General features: G+C 44.6%; 6 non-coding genes across 6 annotated transcripts; 3 read left to right on the forward strand and 3 right to left on the reverse strand.

Moving 5' to 3' along the window:
- The first annotated feature begins 5648 nt into the window (after positions 1-5648).
- Positions 5649-5720, forward strand: TRNAW-CCA (transfer RNA tryptophan (anticodon CCA)). Its single transcript has one exon. It is a non-coding gene; the product is annotated as a tRNA-Trp (tRNA).
- Positions 5721-6707: 987 nt separating this feature from the next.
- TRNAL-AAG (transfer RNA leucine (anticodon AAG)) lies at positions 6708-6789 on the forward strand. Its single transcript has one exon. It is a non-coding gene; the product is annotated as a tRNA-Leu (tRNA).
- Positions 6790-8443: 1654 nt separating this feature from the next.
- TRNAI-AAU (transfer RNA isoleucine (anticodon AAU)) lies at positions 8444-8517 on the reverse strand. The gene has a single exon. It is a non-coding gene; the product is annotated as a tRNA-Ile (tRNA).
- A 730-nt stretch (positions 8518-9247) lies between these two features.
- TRNAD-GUC (transfer RNA aspartic acid (anticodon GUC)) lies at positions 9248-9319 on the reverse strand. The gene has a single exon. It is a non-coding gene; the product is annotated as a tRNA-Asp (tRNA).
- Positions 9320-14655: 5336 nt separating this feature from the next.
- TRNAL-AAG (transfer RNA leucine (anticodon AAG)) lies at positions 14656-14737 on the forward strand. The gene has a single exon. It is a non-coding gene; the product is annotated as a tRNA-Leu (tRNA).
- Positions 14738-16127: 1390 nt separating this feature from the next.
- TRNAI-AAU (transfer RNA isoleucine (anticodon AAU)) lies at positions 16128-16201 on the reverse strand. The gene has a single exon. It is a non-coding gene; the product is annotated as a tRNA-Ile (tRNA).
- Positions 16202-18733: the final 2532 nt, after the last annotated feature.

The raw sequence follows: 18733 nt of genomic DNA on the forward strand, positions 1-18733 counted from the left end.
AGACATACCCCAATCTGTCTGATTTGCTCACGAAGCTGCGCCGCATCTGTGCGCATTTCAGGAAGTCCAGCCCAGATGCTGCCACTCTCAGGGCAGCGCAGCGCCGCCTCCAACTGCCCGCTCACCGACTGTTGTGCGACGTGCCCACGAGGTGGAATTCAACACTGACCATGTTATCCAGAGTTTACCAGCAGCGCAGAGCGATTGTAGACTGCCAGATGTCAACTTCCACCAGAACTGGTAGTCAGGTCAGTCAGCTTCCTCAAGTCTACAATGAGGAGTGGACGTGGATGTCTGATATCTGTCAGGTGCTGAGTAACTTTGAGGAGTCAACACAGATGGTCAGTGGCGATGCCGCCATCATCAGCCTCACCATCCCGCTGCTTGGCCTGTTGAAAAACTCTCTGGTCAGCATGAAGTCGGAAGCTTTGCGCTCGTCACAAGAGACGGGGGAAGAATATTCCCTTGTTGATAGCCAAAGCACCCTGAGGTCTGTTTCTCAGCGCATATCGGAGGAGGTGGAGGTGGAGGAGGATGAGGAGGAAGAGGAGGAGAATGTTGGCGAGACACAAGAGGGGACCATTGTTGAGTCCTTCACTGTTCAGCGTGTATGGGCAGAAGAAGAGGAGTTGGAGGAGTTGGAGGAGGAGGAAATGGACAGTCAGGCCAGTGAGGGGAGTGAATTCTTACGCGTTGGTACTCTGGCGCATATGGCAGATTTCATGCTAGGCTGCCTATCCCGTGACCCTCGCGTTCAAAGAATTTATTCCAGCACCGATTACTGGGTGTTCACTCTCCTGGACCCACGGTACAAGCAAAATCTTTCCACTCTCATCCCTGGAGAGGAAAGGAGTGTGAGAATGCATGAATACCAGCAGGCCCTGGTGCACAAGCTGAAACAGTATTTCCCTTCTGACAGCGCTAGCGGCAGAGTGCGTAGTTCTGCGGGACAAGTAGCGAGGGAGAGTAGGCGAGCAGGCAGCTTGTCCAGCACTGGCAAGGGTACGCTTTACAAGGCTTTTGCCAGCTTTATGTCACCCCAGCAAGACACTGTCACCTGTCCCCAGTCTCGGCAGAGTAGGGCTGATCTTTACAGAAAGATGGTGAGGGAGTACGTAGCTGACCATACCATCGTCCTAAATGATCACACAGCTCCCTACAACTACTGGGTTTCAAAGCTGGACATGTGGCACGAACTGGCGTTGTACGCCTTGGAGGTTCTTGCCTGCCCTGCCGCTAGCGTCTTGTCCGAGCGGGTTTTCAGTGCAGCTGGTGGCATCATCACCGATAAGCGTACACGCCTGTCGACTGACAGCGCTGACAGGCTGACGCTTATTAAAATGAATAAAGGCTGGATTTCTCAGAATTTCCAATCTCCACCAGGTGAAGGAAGCTCAACCTGAATAATTGATCCACTCCTCCTCCTCCTCCTCATTTTCCTCCTTCTCCTCCTCTTTGTACAGTAAAGCAGAGGAAAATGGCTATTTTTTGACAGGGCCCACTGGCTCTTGCTATAGTACTTCATGCATTTAATTTTTCTGGAGGGCCACCTACCCGGTCCTCTGTTTGAAACAATTTTTGTGAGTGCCACATACAGGCACTCAATCTATTCCATTTTTCTGGAGGGCCACCTACCCGGTCCTCTGTTTTAAAAAATTTTTGGGACTGCCACATACAGGCACTCAATCTATTCCATTTTACTGGAGGGCCACCTACCTGCTCCTCTGGTTTGAACAATTTTTGGGACTGCCACATACAGGCACTCAATCTATTCCATTTTACTGCAGGGCCACCTACCTGCTCCTCTGGTTTGAAACATTTTTGGGACTGCCACATACAGGCACTCAATCTATTCCATTTTACTGGAGGGCCACCTACCTGCTCCTCTGGTTTGAAACATTTTTGGGACTGCCACATACAGGCACTCAATCTATTCCATTTTACTGCAGGGCCACCTACCTGCTCCTCTGGTTTGAACAATTTTTGGGACTGCCACATACAGGCACTCAATCTATTCCATTTTACTGCAGGGCCACCTACCTGCTCCTCTGGTTTGAACAATTTTTGGGACTGCCACATACAGGCACTCAATCTATTCCATTTTACTGGAGGGCCACCTACCTGCTCCTCTGGTTTGAAACATTTTTGGGACTGCCACATACAGGCACTCAATCTATTCCATTTTACTGGAGGGCCACCTACCTGCTCCTCTGGTTTGAAAAATGTTTGGGACTGCCACATACAGGCACTATCCAAATTAAATTGTCTCCATAGCAGCCTCCACACGTTGTCTCCATTGCTACCTCCAAAAGTCGTCCATATAGCTGCCTCCATACATCGTCCCTTTATCAAACGAGGTGTGTCAGGCAGAAATTTGGGTTGTTTTCATGGATTCCACATCAAAGTTGTTAACTTTGTCGCCACCCTGCTGTGTTATCCACAAAATATACTGGCAAACTTTTACCATTTAGGGATATTATTTCAGCGCTTCTTGCGCATCTGTTTACATTCCCCTCACCCGGCATATCCTAAACTTATAAGAACGCTACTACACTTGATCTTATACAAAAGGTTCTTAGAAGTGCTGTTTGGGGAGTAGCCTAGAGACAGGGGCTTGGATTGGCGAAAGCTCGCCTGGCAGCGGAACGCCAGCTCCATGCGCATCATGCGCTTCTTGCGCATCTGTTTACATTCCCCTCACCCGCCATATCCCAAACTTATAAGAACGCTACTACACTTAACTTGGTGCAGGCTGGGACCGAGTCTGACCCTGGGGCTGGTCATATACTGCCGACGCAGAGAATTGCGGGGCCTACCTCGGTCCAGGTCTCAAAGGCCTACTATACCTCCTCCCACCCCTCCTCCACCTCCTCCTCCTCCGAATTACCATCCGTGGGCATGGCGCCATCAGTCGGTAGCTCTAGGCACAGCAGCAGTGCCGTCGCTAAGCGACAGCAGGCGGTGCTGAAACTGCTGAGCCTAGGCGATAAAAGGCACACCGCCCGAGAGCTATTACAGGGCATTCCACATCAAAGTTGTTAACTTTGTCGCCACCCTGCTGTGTAATCCCCAAAATATACTTGCAAACTTTTACCATTTAGGGATATTATTTCAGCGCTTCTTGCGCATCTGTTTACATTCCCCTCACCCGCCATATCCTAAACTTATAAGAACGCTACTACACTTGATCTTATACAAAAGGTTCTTAGAAGTGCTGTTTGGGGAGTAGCCTATAGACAGGGGCTTGGATTGGCGAAAGCTCGCCTGGCAGCGGAGCGCCAGCTCCATGCCAAGATCCAACTAACATAGTTTTAACTGCAGCACCTTTAATCTACTACTAGTTCACTGCCTCCATACATGGTCCCCTTATCAAACGAGCTGTGTCAGGCAGAATTTTGGGTTGTTTTCATGGCTTCCATGTTAACTTTGTCGCCACCCTGCTGTGTAATCCACAAAATATACTGGCAAACTTTTATCATGTACCGATATTATTTGAGCGCTTCTTGCTCACCTCCTTTGGTTCCTCTCTGCCACCCATTGGTTTGAAGCCTGAGTCCATTTAGGGTATGTCGCCATGACACTCTCTAGCCTGCTGCCGCTGCCTCTGCATGCCGTCCCCTATAGTGTCAGGGTCAATTATTGGATGTTTTAGATGCTATCTAGCTTCATTCTGTCACTCTGTCATGGCCATGCTGTTGCCCATAATTTTGGCATAATGGTGCGTTTAAGCAGCCTCAGAGGCATCCATGCATGCTGCCCCTGCTGTTTCCTGTCCATTTCCGTGGTGTTTCCATCCTTTTCTGAGGTTCCCAGGTGTTTGGCCAAGCTTCCCTGTGCAGAGCCTTGGTCCCCTTGAAAAATGCTCGAGTCTCCCATTGACTTCAATGGGGTTCGTTATTCGAGACGAGCACTCGAGCATCGGGAAAAGTTCGTCTCGAATAACGAGTACCCGAGCATTTTAGTGTTCGCTCATCTCTACACACCGCCCAAGAGCTATTACAGGGCATCACGGCGCAGACTGATCTGTGGCTGGCACCTCTGAACCTGAAGCCAGACATGGTTGTGTGTGACAACGGCCGTAACCTGGTGGCGGCTCTGCAACTCGGCAGACTGACACATGTGCCATTCTTGATGGCGTTGAGTGTTTTAGCTGCACTAAAGTCTGATTTCGATGTTTCCATCACATCCTCGTCAATTAGGGGCAGAGTAGTATCTCTGATATATGTGTCCTTTTTGTTTGACAGTAAAGCCGGGTCTAGGTCTACAAGCTGGCCCCTTATATTGTATAACTGGGTATAGTATGTACCGAATTCCACGCTAATGTCAGCAGGATTATGTGTGACCTTGCCCTCAGTAGTTTTGATGCGGGGGATATGCATCATTCCGGACCGAGGGTGCAAAAGCCGTGCAAGTGGGCGTCCACATTTATTCAAATGTTCATACAGGTGACCTTTAAACTGCATGTGCTGAGCCAGGGATTTCCGATCTCGTAGGGCACGGATCTCATCTATAATTATTATCAGATCTGCCAAATCCTCAGGGGATTGGTTTGATTTCTGTCTACATTCCAGATGAAGCCACTGCTGTAGTAATGAGGTGCGTTTGGCAGAGTTCTCCCTCTTCAATCTGACCCCGTGCTCTGTGAACCGGCTACGGAGTTCACATTTGAGAGCTTCCCATTTCATTGGAAGGACTTCCGGACGGAGATCAGGGGGAGGTAAGTAGGATTCAATGGAGTGTTTGATGTCCTGTACACAGAGGGCGTCTTTTAGCAAATAATCGTTAAGACACCAGGACTATGATCGCTTAGCAATAGAAGGGATAGTGACCGATAAGTAGATTGGGGCATGGTCTGAGAGAACAATATTGCCGATAGTAGCTGTTACCTCCCAGGATAGTGTCCTATGTTGGATTAGGAAAAAGTAATATGGGAGTAATATGTGTAGTCCCTGTCGTTAGGATGTAAGATCCACTAGTGGGAGACTATTCAAATCCTTTTTGAGGGAACTCAGCTGTCGCAATGGGATATGACTCTACTCCGAAGAGGTGTCAAGTTTGACGTCTAATGGGAAGCTAAAGTCTCTGCCAGGAAGGAAGGTCTGCCAGTAGAAGGTCTGCCAGTAGAAGCCTACCAACAAATGATGGGGTAGCTATAAGCACTCAGGCCTGGTGGGTGCGATTCCCAAGTGGGAGTCAGTCCAACTAAAGAGGAGGCTCCCTCCCCGGGCCGCCGTGTATGATCATTGTCTAGGATAAGTGAGATAAAGTCAAACCAGCAATCTAAACACCTAATAACATTATAACAAAGGCATGAATATCTGTAACATTAGACAGTAACAGGAGGACCTTCCAGCACCTGGTGGTGGCCCCCACCTAGGACTTCCGGTGCCCGGTCCTGTTTTGTAGCGCCCACCCTGTCTAGTAACTGTTGTCCTCATGTAGGAAGATGAAGGACAGAGAAGGATGAGAGCAATGCACACAGCGATCCCCAGGAGCGAAACCAATGTATATTCTGTAACAGTTTGATGGGAAACAGGACGTCCATGGACCATTATGAAGATCTGTTCGGGTTCACTGTTCATTCTGCAGAATGTCTTTCAGGTGTTGAACTTGAAATCCTCTGTTTAAAACCCTGAGCAAGAAGCTGAGACCTCGTGGCGCAACGGTAGCGCGTCTGACTCCAGATCAGAAGGTTGCGTGTTCAAATCACGTCGGGGTCAGTGATTATTTTGATCTTTTTGTCTGTACAAAACATACGAGGTCATTTATCTTAGGTTTTTTTCATTTTTATCTCTTATATTTGTGACTTTTTGTGAATCCGTGTGCATTATCAATGAAACGCATGTGTTCTATTGGAGACGCACATGTATTTTGGCCAAATCCCCTCCCACTTGCGTTTTGGAGGCACTTAAAAGCGAGACAAAAATATATTCTGGAACATTTGGCAGAGCTGCTGCAGAATCTCTTACTAGAATTTCCTGGGCCGAGACATTTTGTCAGGGTTTGTGTATTGAGTCCGGACTGTTTGTATCGTTGTCATGTCGGGGGCAGAATGATTGGATTGTTTCTCACATCTGACTCTTGTTTTGTTTCTCTTTGTATTCTGGAGACTTCTTTGGGACATTTTGTAGCAGCTTGAGACATTTCTACAACAAAAGTTGCAATCAAAAAGGAATTGGGATCAAATACCGAAAAAAACCCACTATGATAAATATGACTGGATAAAAAACTTTGAAAACGCCGACCATAAAAACAGACGTTTTAAAAAGCGCAAAACGCACCTGACAAACGCCATGGAGAAAATGTTGAAGACGCTTCAACAAGAATCCAATTTGAGAAACCAAAATGCGAGACTGATGCGGTTTGAGAGGATGAAAAAAACACAAAACAAGACCCTTACTGCCGTATCCGGTTTTTATGACCGCCATATGGGGTAGTTATTCTGATCCGCTAAGTTTCTCTGGCAGGACACATGAAGAAGACTGCAGGAACTTGCATCCTGCAGGAGCGGGTAGTGGGCTATGTGGTCACCATTAGCACCCACATCCTACCCGCTCCTGCAGGATGCAAGTTCAGAAGCTGTTACAGGATGTCACATGACATTGGGGTCCCTCTGAAAGTCCTCAGCGCTCCCTATTTGATATCAATTTCACCAATAACTGACATTTCATAGAAGTGTCCAGAACCATTTGTCAATTTTTACACAAGGTAGCGTGGCCGAGCGGTCTAAGGCGCTGGATTAAGGCTCCAGTCTCTTCGGGGGCGTGGGTTCGAATCCCACCGCTGCCAAGAATTTTTTACATTTTTATTCTTACCAATTAACCTTTACCTGCACCACATTATATTATGTCATGATGCCGTAAAGACTACATGGAGGGACCTCACAGAGCCCTCTCTGTACAGCGCTGGTACCAGCTGTATTTTGCCACTGACTGGTACCGGTTACTCCAGGTACCCTGTTAAGTGCCACAGTCAAACCCATCCAAAGCACCTAAGTAATAATAATCGGGTGCTGCAGATCAGTTATTAGCGCTTGGAGATTCATGCAGTTGCCCAAGTTTGTCCTACAACCTGGTCTGTAACGGTCTGCCAAAGGCACACTGTTGTGGATCCGTAGTAAACTTGCAGTCCCCGGGTTACATACAAGATAGGGTCTGTAGGTTTGTTCTTAAGTTAAGTTTGTATGTAAAATTTTTTTAGTCTCTGTGGCAATTGGATTTTAAAAATGTTGGATTGTCATAAGAACCAGGAGTAACAATAAATCTTAATTACAGACACCTGTGATAACTGTTACAGCTGATCATTGTAGCCTAGGACTAAAGTACAGTAAATTACTAAATGGTCCGTTTGTAACTAGGGGTCGTATGTAAGTCAGGTGTTCTTAAGTAGGGGACCGCCTGTACTGCAATACAGTAGAACCGTCAGAGTTTAAGTAAAAAATAGAAAAAAATCCCTCTTTCCCTAGAACAAATGAAAATAAACAAAATTATAAACATGTTGGGGATCGTCAGGTCCCAAAATGCCCAATCAGTCAACATGTAAAATGATTACAGGTTCCCTTTAACTCCTGACAGCCGCTGCTTCTGGTGCCAGCTCCGTTTGTGAGCCGGTGCCAGAAGCGGAATTTATAGCATGTCTACCTGCAGGGACGTACTGTAACGTCCTGGGGCACCTAGGGGTTAAAAGTAATGTGTTATCTTCATTATATTGGTCCTCACGGTTACAGCGATACCCCATTATTTGGCTTTTTTATTTTGTGAGAAATGTGCTTGTTTTTGCATCGCCATGTAACAATGGGCAGAACATTTATATTTTTTTGTTTAAAGAGTTTTAGAGCTTATTTTGTACTTTGTCTTGGTATCATGTTACGGTAAATTTTACTTTTTGATCACTTTTTTTCAGTTTTTTTGTGTGTTTTTTTACAGCGTTAAACATCGGGGTTCAGTGACAATTTTATTTTATTGGACGGGTTGTTACGGACGTTGTGATGCCCAATATGTTGTGTTGTGTTTTTGTGATTTTCACTTTATATTCCTCGAGCCCCAACTCACCAAACTATTCTGTTTGCATAGTCGTTTAGCTTTTCAATGACACCGGGGGAGGGGAATGAGCTATAAATAGGTTTCCTAATGTTTGATCACCTGTTCTACCTGCACTGGTGGAAGATAACCCGTCCATGTGCCGATAGCAGGACTACCGGGAGGAAGCAGATTTATCATTGGGCATTGGATCTTACAAATTAGAGGAAGTCTATAGAGGTTTCCTTACACCATTCACTCGTTCATCCTGGTATCTTATCTCCTTTCATATATTTCTCATTGTTATCCATTTCTTTATATCAACAAATGAATAAGGATGAATAAACTCCTTAAAGGGTTAACGCCCCTTATGGTTTTTGATTATAAACGTTAAACTACCAGTATTGTGTGATAAAAAATGTTTATGGCCCGTACGGGGATCGAACCCGCGACCTTGGCGTTATTAGCACCACGCTCTAACCAACTGAGCTAACCGGCCATGGGTGAGATGCAACAAATCTAAAAAAAATCCGGTGTGAGACAGTTCTGCATACAAGACTGGGGATTCCTCGTGTAGATTAGGCCGCCCCTGCTAGTACGGGAGGTGGACAGTGTTGTGGTAGAAGAGGTCGGGGTTATTACCTGAGATGAGATAAGGACTCCTGCAGACGTTCTAGAGCTCCTGGAGGCACCACAAGTGACCATGTATGTGGTGGGACCAAAAGTGTAAAATCTAGGCCCTGGCTTCAGGCTTTAGTAGGCCACAATTGAGTGTGCTGAGAAATCGGGGAATGAAGTTGGGGACAGGTAGATTAGGACACAGGGGGGACCTTCTAGAGGATTCTGTGCCAATAACACAGTCTCAGCAGCGCAGTCCTGAGAAAGTCCTATTGTCCTGTAATCTCACATATAAATCGGGCTTCAGGGGAGGGGAAAGGGGCGGAGCCTTTCATAGTTTTCACAAAATTTACTTGCTACTTGTGCTGTACCGAGTGATTGAAGAGGGAGGTTTCCCATTCGTGTGCTGGTACCAGTATACAGTCCTGCTCTTATGTTCTGTATATGGTAAATTCTTGTCTTGGAATCTCCTGAATGCAGAGGCAAAACATAAAATCATAAAAATTTGAACCCACCCAAGAGACTGGAGACTGAGGAGACAACACTTTTCTGCCATGTAATTGATCTCCTCATACTATAATTTCGTTCTTTGCCGTAACAAAACTTTAAGCCTCCCCGTCGGGGAATCGAACCCCGGTCTCCCGCGTGACAGGCGGGGATACTCACCACTATACTAACGAGGAATTGCTATGGTAACATGTCACATGATTGACTCCTTAAAGGGACACTGCAGACTATGGAACTTTGGAGTGATACTTGTGGTCTTAGTTTAGGACCCTTCATGTTTGAGTTTAGTTTCCGGCCTCAGCTTTCTATCAGGGATACCGGATCCGTTCCTCTGGTATCTCTATACATTTCTATAGGTTTTGTGTATTAACCCCTTGAAGATCAGGTTTTTCAGAGTTTTTGTTATCATAGTTTTTTACTCCCCTTCTTCCACAAGCCACAACTTTTTTATGGTTTAAAACACTGTATGAGGGCTTGTTATTTACGGGACAAATTGTACTTTCCACTGGCACCGTTTGATATTTCGGGAAATTATTTACTATTGAGAGTTTGTGCGGGAACAGAAATGCCTTATCCCAGTCTCTAGGAGACAGGGAGATGGACAAGTCCTTGACCTATTTGTCAAGAAAGGACAGGGATAAACCAACAAATTGCACTTCATAGTAATCATATTGAATATTCCATGCCATGTACTGGGAAGCGGGAAAAAAACTCCAAATGCAGTGAAAATGGTGAAAAAACGCATTTGCGCCATTTTCTTGTGGGCTTGGATTGTACGGCTTTCACTGTGCGCCCCAATGACAGGTCTACTTTATTCTTTGGGTTGGTGCGATCACGGGGATAACAAAATTGTACAGGTTTTATAATGTTTTCATACAAAAATACAAAAATACATACATACATACAACAATTAAAACCTCCTGTACAACTGGCGCTAATAACTTTTTCATACTTCGTTGTACGGAGCTGTTGGGTGGTGTCATTTTTTGTAACTTTTGATTACCTTTTCAATGCTGCCATTTTTAGGAGTATAAGACCTTTTCATCACATTTATTGATTTTTTAAAATATTTTTCAAAATGGTAAAAAACCCCGTTATGGGGTTAAACGCAGTAAAAAACTGCTTTAATATTTTGATAGATCGGACATTTTCGGACGCGGCGATACCTGATGTGTTTATGATTTTTACTGTTTATTTATATTTATATCAGTTCTAGGGAAAGGGGGGAGATTTGAATTATTATTATTATTTATATTATATTTTTTTGTACTTTTTTTTATTTTTACTTTCACTATTTTTCAGACTCCCCCTAGGGTACTTTAACCCTAGGTTGTCTGATTGATCCTACCATATATTGCCATACTACAGTATGGTATTATATGGGGATTTTATTCCTCATTCATTACAATGTGCAAATCGCACATTGTAATGAATGGATTAAAATGAGGCAGACTGTCTTGACAACTGATCGCCGCTCCCCGATGACGCCAATGCGCCGCTTTGCTGGTGGCTGTCGACAGGATAACACCTGCGTTTGGTGCTAGCAATATGCAGCAAAGACTTACTGGCTATGGAGCCCGTGAGTACTTTCCAGGCACCGAGACCCAGTCATTTCTAACTACGAAAGTTTGGAAGATGTAGATAAGTCTCAGCTCAGACTGTGATTGGATTGGGCTTCTCCCAGAATATCATGCATGCACTGGTCCTCATAACATGGTTCTAGAAAAGGCCGGGTGAAAGTCCAGATTATGAAATAGTGGTGTGAGGGGGCCACATGGTCGGGAGAGGAACTTCTGCTGGACAAAGGATCTCCAAAGTTTCAAAGTTTGAGAAAGAAAAAGTGTTTGAGGTTCGATCTCTACCTGTTGGGAGGACACCCATGGTAGAGCGCGTACAGGGATCGGGGAACTATATTGTCCCAATCGCACCCATTGCTTGGTATGCAAATGATAGTGCCGATCTAATAACTGCAACTAAATGGAAGCCTGACGAGCTGTGCCCCATATGAAGCGCAAGATTGCTGATCGAAGAGATTCGAAGAACGAGGAAGGTGGGGTTAGAGAAAACGGGGCAGAATATCCATTTTTATCACGTTTATTCGGCCAAACCAAGTTATTTGTTTCCTATTGTACGTGGTTAAGTCCTGCAAAGTGCATAGTAGCAGATAATTAAGGGAATATATTTATGGCATAGGGTGCCAGAGAAATGACAAATGGTCTTTAACAAGTTGGATGCCGTCTGCCGGTAGGGAGACATTCAATGCCTCGGACTTGCTGAAATTGATCTTAAAATTACTCAGCTGACTAAAGGTTTTGAATTATTTGTGGAGGGATGGGAGCGAGATCCTTGATTGAGAAATATAGAGCAAAAGGTAGTCAGCAAATAACACTGCCTTGTAGTGACCCTGATCTACGTGAATACCATGTATGTTAGGATTGTTCCTAATAGCATTGGTCAGGTGCTCCTAATTACATAGAGGAGGAGGAAAGAGGACACCCCTGGCGGGTACCATTACCATTAGAAAAGAACCTGTTGGCTCTGACTCTGGCCGTAGGTCGATTATAAAGGGCCAGGATTCTCCCCAAGAACTTAGGCCCTAATCCTAGGTGAGAAAGGGCCTTGGACAGGAAGCCCCAATGTACCCTGTTGAAGGCCTTCTCTGCGTCTATTGACAAGAGGCAGACGGGGATCGACTGTTTCTGTGCCCGTGCCATTAAAAGAAATGTCTTGTTCATGTTATGCCTGGCCTCTCTACCCCCGACAAATCCTACCAGATCTGTGTTGATTACTTTCGGCAAAATCCGCCAAGTTCTTGGAGTGCAACTTCAGGTCCATGTTTAAGAGAGAGATAGGCCTGTAACTGGCCGGTAATAGAGGATCCTTGTCTGGTTTTAGCAGGACACTGATGATGGCCTCCTTTGACTGTGGCTGAAAGGCCACGGATGGGGAGATGGAATTGAAGACCCTCATCAGGTATGGGGAGAGGGTCTCTCCGAACAACTTATAAAAGGTTGGGGAGAGGCCGTCAGGGCCTGGGCTTTTCCCGGAGGGAGTTTTCCTGATGGCGTTGAGTGTTTCAGCTGCACTAAAGTCTGATTTCGATGTTTCGATCACATCCTCGTAAATTAGGTGCAGAGTAGTATCTCTGATATATGTGTCTATTTTGTTTGGCAGTAAAGCCGGGTCTAGGTCTACAAGCTGGCCCCTTATATTGTATAACTGGGTATAGTACGTACCGAATTCCACGCTAATGTCAGCAGGATTATGTGTGACCTTGCCCTTGGTAGTTTTGATGTGGGGGATATGCATCATTCCGGACCGAGGATGCAAAAGCCGTGCAAGTGGGCATTTATTCAAATGTTCATACAGGTGACCTTTAAACTGCATGCGCTGAGCCAGGGATTTCCGATCTCGTAGGGCACGGATCTCATCTCTAATTATTATCATATCTGCCAAATCCTCAGGGGATTGGTTTGATTTATGTCTACATTCGAGATGAAGCCACTGCTGTAGTAATGAGGTGAGTTTGGCAGAGTTCTCCCTCTTCAATCTGACCCCATGCTCTGTGAACCGGCTACGGAGTTCACATTTGAGAGCTTCCCATTTCATTGGAAGGACTTCCGGACGGAGATCAGGGGGAGGTAAGTAGGATTCAATGGAGTGTTTGATGTCCTGTACACAGAGGGCGTCTTTTAGCAAATAATCGTTAAGACACCAGGACTATGATCGCTTAGCAATGGAAGGGATAGTGTCCGACAAGTAGATTGGCGCATGGTCTGAGAGAACAATGTTGCCGATAGTGGCTTTTGCCTCCCAGGATAGTGCCCTATGTTGGATTAGGAAAAAGTAATATGTGAGTAATATGTGTAGTCCCTGTCTTTAGGATGTAAGATCCACTAGTTGGAGACTATTCAAATCCTTTTTGAGGGAACTCAGCTGTCGCAATGGGATATGACTCTACTCCGAAGAGGTGTCAAGTTTGACGTCTAATGGGAAGCTAAAGTCTCTGCCAAGCAACAGGGGTTGGGAACTGGGGAAGAAACACTAGGAAAGAAAGAAGAGAGAGGTTCACAGAATACTGATCAAGGAGGGGTCTGGTGCAGGGGATGGGGGGAAACCAAATGAGATAAACGAGGAGGGGGGTGAAAGGGAATAAAACAGTAGAGCCTTATGGCCAAGATGGAGGAACGAAGGTCTAGGGCCTCAGTAGAAGCCTACCAACAAATGATGGGGTAGCTATAAGCACTCAGGCCTGGTGGGTGTGATTCCCCAAGTGGGAGTCAGGCCAACTAAAGAGGAGGCTCCAACAGAGTAATAGGAATTGTAATATCTGTAACGTTAGACAGTAACAGGAGGACCTTCCAGCACCTGGTGGTAGCCCCCACTTAGGACTACCGGTGCCCGGTCCTGTTTTGTAGCGCCCACCCTGTCTAGTAACTGTTGTCCTCCTGTAGGAAGATGAAGGACAGAGCAAGGATGAGAGCAATGCACACAGCGATCCCCAGGAGCGAAACCAATGTATATTCTGTAACAGTTTGATGGGAAACAGGACATCCATGGACCATTATGAAGATCTGTTCGGGCTCACTGTTATGGGCTCCGCAGAATGTCTTTAAGGTGTTGGACTTTTTTTTCATTTTTATCTCTTATATTTGTGAGTTTTTGTGAATCCGTGTGCATTATCAGTGAAACGCATGTGTTCTATTGAAAACGCACATGTATTTTGGCCAAATCCCCTCCCACTTGCGTTTTGGATGCACTTAAAAGCGAGACAAAAACATATTCTGAAACATTTGGCAGAGCTGCTGCAGAATCTCTTACTAGAATTTCCTTGGCCGAGACATTTTGTCAGGGTTTGTGTATTGAGTCCGGACTGTTTGTATCGTTGTCATGTCGGGGGCAGAATGATTGGTTTGTTTCTCACATCTGGCTCTTGTTTTGTTTCTCTTTGTATTCTGGAGACTTCTTTTGGGACATTTTGTAGCAGCTTGAGACATTTCTACAACATTCGACCAAAAGTTGCATTAAAAAAGAAATGGGATCAAATACCGAAAAAAAAAAAACACTTTGATAAATATGACTGTACAAAAAACTTTGAAGCGCCGACCACAAACGCACGGGAAAAATGTTGAAGGATTCTTCAACAAGAATCCAATTTGAGAAACCAAAATGCGAGACTGATGCGTTTTGAAAGGATTAAAAAACGCAACGCAAACCTCTTATTCCTGTATCCGGTTTTTATGACCGCCATAGGGGGTAGTTTTTCTGATCCGCTGCCAGGACATGTGAAGAAGACTGCAGGAACTTGCACCATGCAGGAGCAGGTAGTCACCATTAGCACCCAAGTCCCTGGGTGTGTTACTCATCGAAACCCCTACAGAAGCTGTTGCAGGATGTCACATGACATTGGGGTCCCTCTGAAAGTCCTCAGCGCTCCCTGTTTGATATTTATGGAACCCAATAAAATAGATTTCAAAAAAGTGTCCAGACCCATATGTTATGTTTTACACAAGGTAGCGTGGCCGAGCGGTCTAAGGCGCTGGATTAAGGCTCCAGTCTCTTCGGGGGCGTGGGTTCGAATCCCACCGCTGCCAAGAATTTTTTACATTTTTTTTGTTACCAATTAACCTTTACCTGCACCACATTATACTATGTCATGATGCCGTAAAGGCTACATGGAGGGAGCTTACAGAGTCCTTCCCATACAGCGCTGATATCAGATGCATTATGCCCTTGACAACTGGTAAGTATTGGTTGCACCAGTTAACATGTTAAGTGTCGCAGTCAAACCCATCCGTGGCACCAAAGAAATAATAATCGGGTGCTGCAGACCAGTTGTCTTTACAGCTAATTTCATGGAGTTTCCCAAGTTTGTCCTGCAACCTGGTCCGTAACGGTCTGCCAAAGGCACACTGTTGTGGATCCTTGTGGATACTGCAATACAGTAGAACTCCCAGAGATTAAGTAAAAAATTAGAAAAAAATCCCTCTTTCCATAGAACAAATGAAAATAAACAAATTTATAAACATGTTGGGGATCGTCATGTCCTAAAATTCCCCACCAGTCAACATGTAAAATGATTACAGGTTCCCTTTAACTCCTACTAGCTCAGTCCCACTGTACACACTGTATGGTCCTCCCTGATATTACAAATTAGAGGAACCCTAAAGAGGTTTCCTTAAACCCTTCACTCGTACATCCTGGTATCTTATCTCCTTTCCCTTCACATATTTCTCATTGTTATTCATCTCTGTATATCAACAAATGCATAAGGATGAAAAAATCTCATTAAGGGGTTAACACTTTTCATTTTTTTTTTATTATAGAGGTTAAACTACCAGTATGTTTTTGAGTGCGGGAGGAAACCGGAGGACCATGAGGAAACCCACACAAACACAGAGAGAACATACAAACTCTTTGCAGATGTTGACCTGGGTGGGACTTGACAACCCAAGCCGAATTTTACTCATTGTAATGTTTTCCTATCTTTATCCCATCCCAACTTTTTTTGAAAGTCAAAAGTTCAAAACCTTGTTACCCATTGGCTCCTCAGTGTCTCCTCTATCCTCCTCACGCCCCAACTCACCAAACTATTCTGTTTCCATAGTCGTTTAGCTTTTCAATGACACCGGGGGAGGGGAATGAGCTATAAATAGGTTTCCTAATGTTTGATCACCTGTTCTACCGGCACTGGTGGAAGATAACCCGTCCATGTGCCGATAGCAGGACTACCGGGAGGAAGCAGATTTATCATTGGGCATTGGATCTTACAAATTAGAGGAAGTCTAAAGAGGTTTCCTTACACCATTCACTCGTACATCCTGGTATCTTATCTCCTTTCCCTTCACATATTTCTCATTGTTATCCATTTCTTTATATCAACAAATGCATTAGGATAATAAAAACTCATTAAGGGGTTAACACTTCTCATGTTTTTTGATTATAGAGGTTAAACTTCCAGTATTGTGTGATAAAAAATAATCCTGGCCCGTACGGGGATCGAACCCGCGACCTTGGCGTTATTAGCACCACGCTCTAACCAACTGAGCTAACCGGCCATGGGTGAGATGCAACAAATCTAAAAAAAAATCCGGTGTGAGACAGTTTTGCACACAAGACTGGGGATTCCTCGTGTAGATTAGGCCGCCCCTGCTAGGACGGGAGGTGGACAGAAGAAGAGGTTGTGGTAGAAGAGGTCGGGTTATTACCTGAGATGAGATAAGGACTCCTGCACACGTTCTAGAGCTCCTGGAGGCACCACAAGTGACCATGTATGTGGTGGGACCAAAAGTGTAAAATCTAGGCCCTGGCTTCAGGCTTTAGTAGGCCACAATTGAGTGTGCTGAGAAATCGGGGAATGAAGTTGGGGACAGGTAGATTAGGACACAGGGGGGACCTTCTAGAGGATTCTGTGCCAATAACACAGTCTCAGCAGCGCAGTCCTGAGAAAGTCCTATTGTCTTCTAATCTCACATTTGAATCGGGCTTCAGGGGAGGGGAAAGGGGCGGAGCCTTTCATAGTTTTCTATTATTTTTACTTTTCTGGTCCCAGTGATTGTAGAGGGAGGTTTCCCATTCGTGTGCTGGTACCAGTATACAGTCCTGCTCAGTGTCCTGTTATGGTCTGTATATAGTAAATTCTTGTCTTGGAATCTCCTGAATGCAGAGGCAAAAAATAAAATCTTTCTACACTTTTCTTCCATGTAATTTGATCTCCTCATAATTTATTTGGTTCTTTGTTGTAACAAAATTTATAGCCTCCCCGTCGGGGAATCGAACCCCGGTCTCCCGCGTGACAGGCGGGGATACTCACCACTATACTAACAAGGAATTGCTATGGTGATATGTCACATGATCGACTTCTTAAAAGGGTCACTGTTGACTACAGGAAGTTTGAAATGATACTAGTGGCCTTAGTTTAGGACCCTATCAATCTGTGGAATAGCCGAGCTCAGGCGCTGGTCACAGCAGGGACAGTAGAGAGCTTCATGAAGGGTCTAGATGCCTTTTTACACCTAAATAAAATTGATGGTTCTGTTATATAGAATTGTTCCCTCTGTTTTTTGTATTAACCCCTTGAAGACCAGGTTTTTCTGGGCCATTAGATCTTATGATAGGATCTGGTTGCTTTGGATTTTGTGTTTTTTTGGCCCAAACATCATGACCTAGATTTAAGGACTAGTAATTTGGAGGGAGAAGCCCCTCCCTTTCCTTATAATTTTGATGTTCTTCTATCTTTATCATCAGATTTTTTACTCCCCTTCTTCCACAAGCCACATCTTCGGTTTAAAAAGCTGTATGGGGGCTTGTTATTTATGAGACAAATTGTACTTTCCAGTGGCACTGTTTAATATTTTTGGGAAATTATTTGCCATTTACTTGAAAGAGTAAAAAATATTCCACATGTGGTAGAATTGCCAAAAAAAACACATTTTTTATATCTTGTTTTTATGACTTTCACTGTGCAGTCCAGATGACACCTCCCTTTAGACTTTGAGTTCATGTGATCGCTGAGATACCTCATATATATAGTTTGGTGATGTATTAACCCCTTAAATACTTCACCCTTTTTTGTTTTTGTGTTTCCTTCTCTTACTTCCGACCTTTTTTTTCTACTAAGACTAGAGGGGAGGCAACATCTGGACTACACAGCAAAAGCCATAAAAGCAAGGCCCATAAAATATGATGGAACCTTTGTTTTTGGGTTTTTGTTGCCAATTCTACCACACATGGAATTTTTTCAACTTTGAGGTAAATGGTAAATAATATTCCTGAATATGAAATGGAGCCACTAGAAAGTACAATGTGTCCTGTAAATAACAAGCCCCCATACAGCTTTGTCAACTGAAGAATCAAAAAGTTGTGGCTTGTGGAAGGAGGAGAGTGAAAAATAGAAACAAAAAATACAAGAAAACCGGATCTTCAAGGGGTTAATACACAAAACCTATAGAAATGTATAGAGATAACAGAGGGACTGATCAGGTATCGCTGATAGAAAGCTGAGGCCGGGAACTAAACACAAACATGAAGGGTCCTAAACTAAGACCACAAGTATCGCTCCATAGTTTCCATAGTCTGTAGTGTCCCTTTAAGGAGTCGATCATGTGAGATGTTACCATAGCAATTCCTTGTTAGTATAGTGGTGAGTATCCCCACCTGTCACGCGGGAGACCGGGGTTCGATTCCCCGACGGGGAGGCCACAAGTTTTATTACTACACAGAACAAAAAAAAGAAAAAGAATGAGAAGATCAAGATTCAAGGAAGGAAGTTTTAATTTTTTGCTATTGCACTCCAGAAATTCTAAAGAAGGAATATACTATATACAACTGACACTGAGCCAGAACACGCTGCAACTTATAGTCTACAAAAAGAAAGGTTGTTTCACCACCAGGAGGAGGACAGTAACGCTGCAGCTAAATAACAAGGATACGAATAGTTGAGAATTGAAGAAATTTGCTTACCGAAATTTCGTTTTCCCTTAGTCCAAGAGGCAGCACACATACACTCAGAAGAGACCAGGTAACAAGCAGTAGTAGACAATTAAACAATTAGTGTCTTGGCTGCCTCCCCCTATATAAGGCCGGAGCAC

The sequence above is a fragment of the Engystomops pustulosus genome, chromosome 4, assembly GCF_040894005.1.
Source record: "Engystomops pustulosus chromosome 4, aEngPut4.maternal, whole genome shotgun sequence".
In the NCBI taxonomy this organism is placed as follows: Eukaryota; Metazoa; Chordata; class Amphibia; order Anura; family Leptodactylidae; genus Engystomops; species Engystomops pustulosus.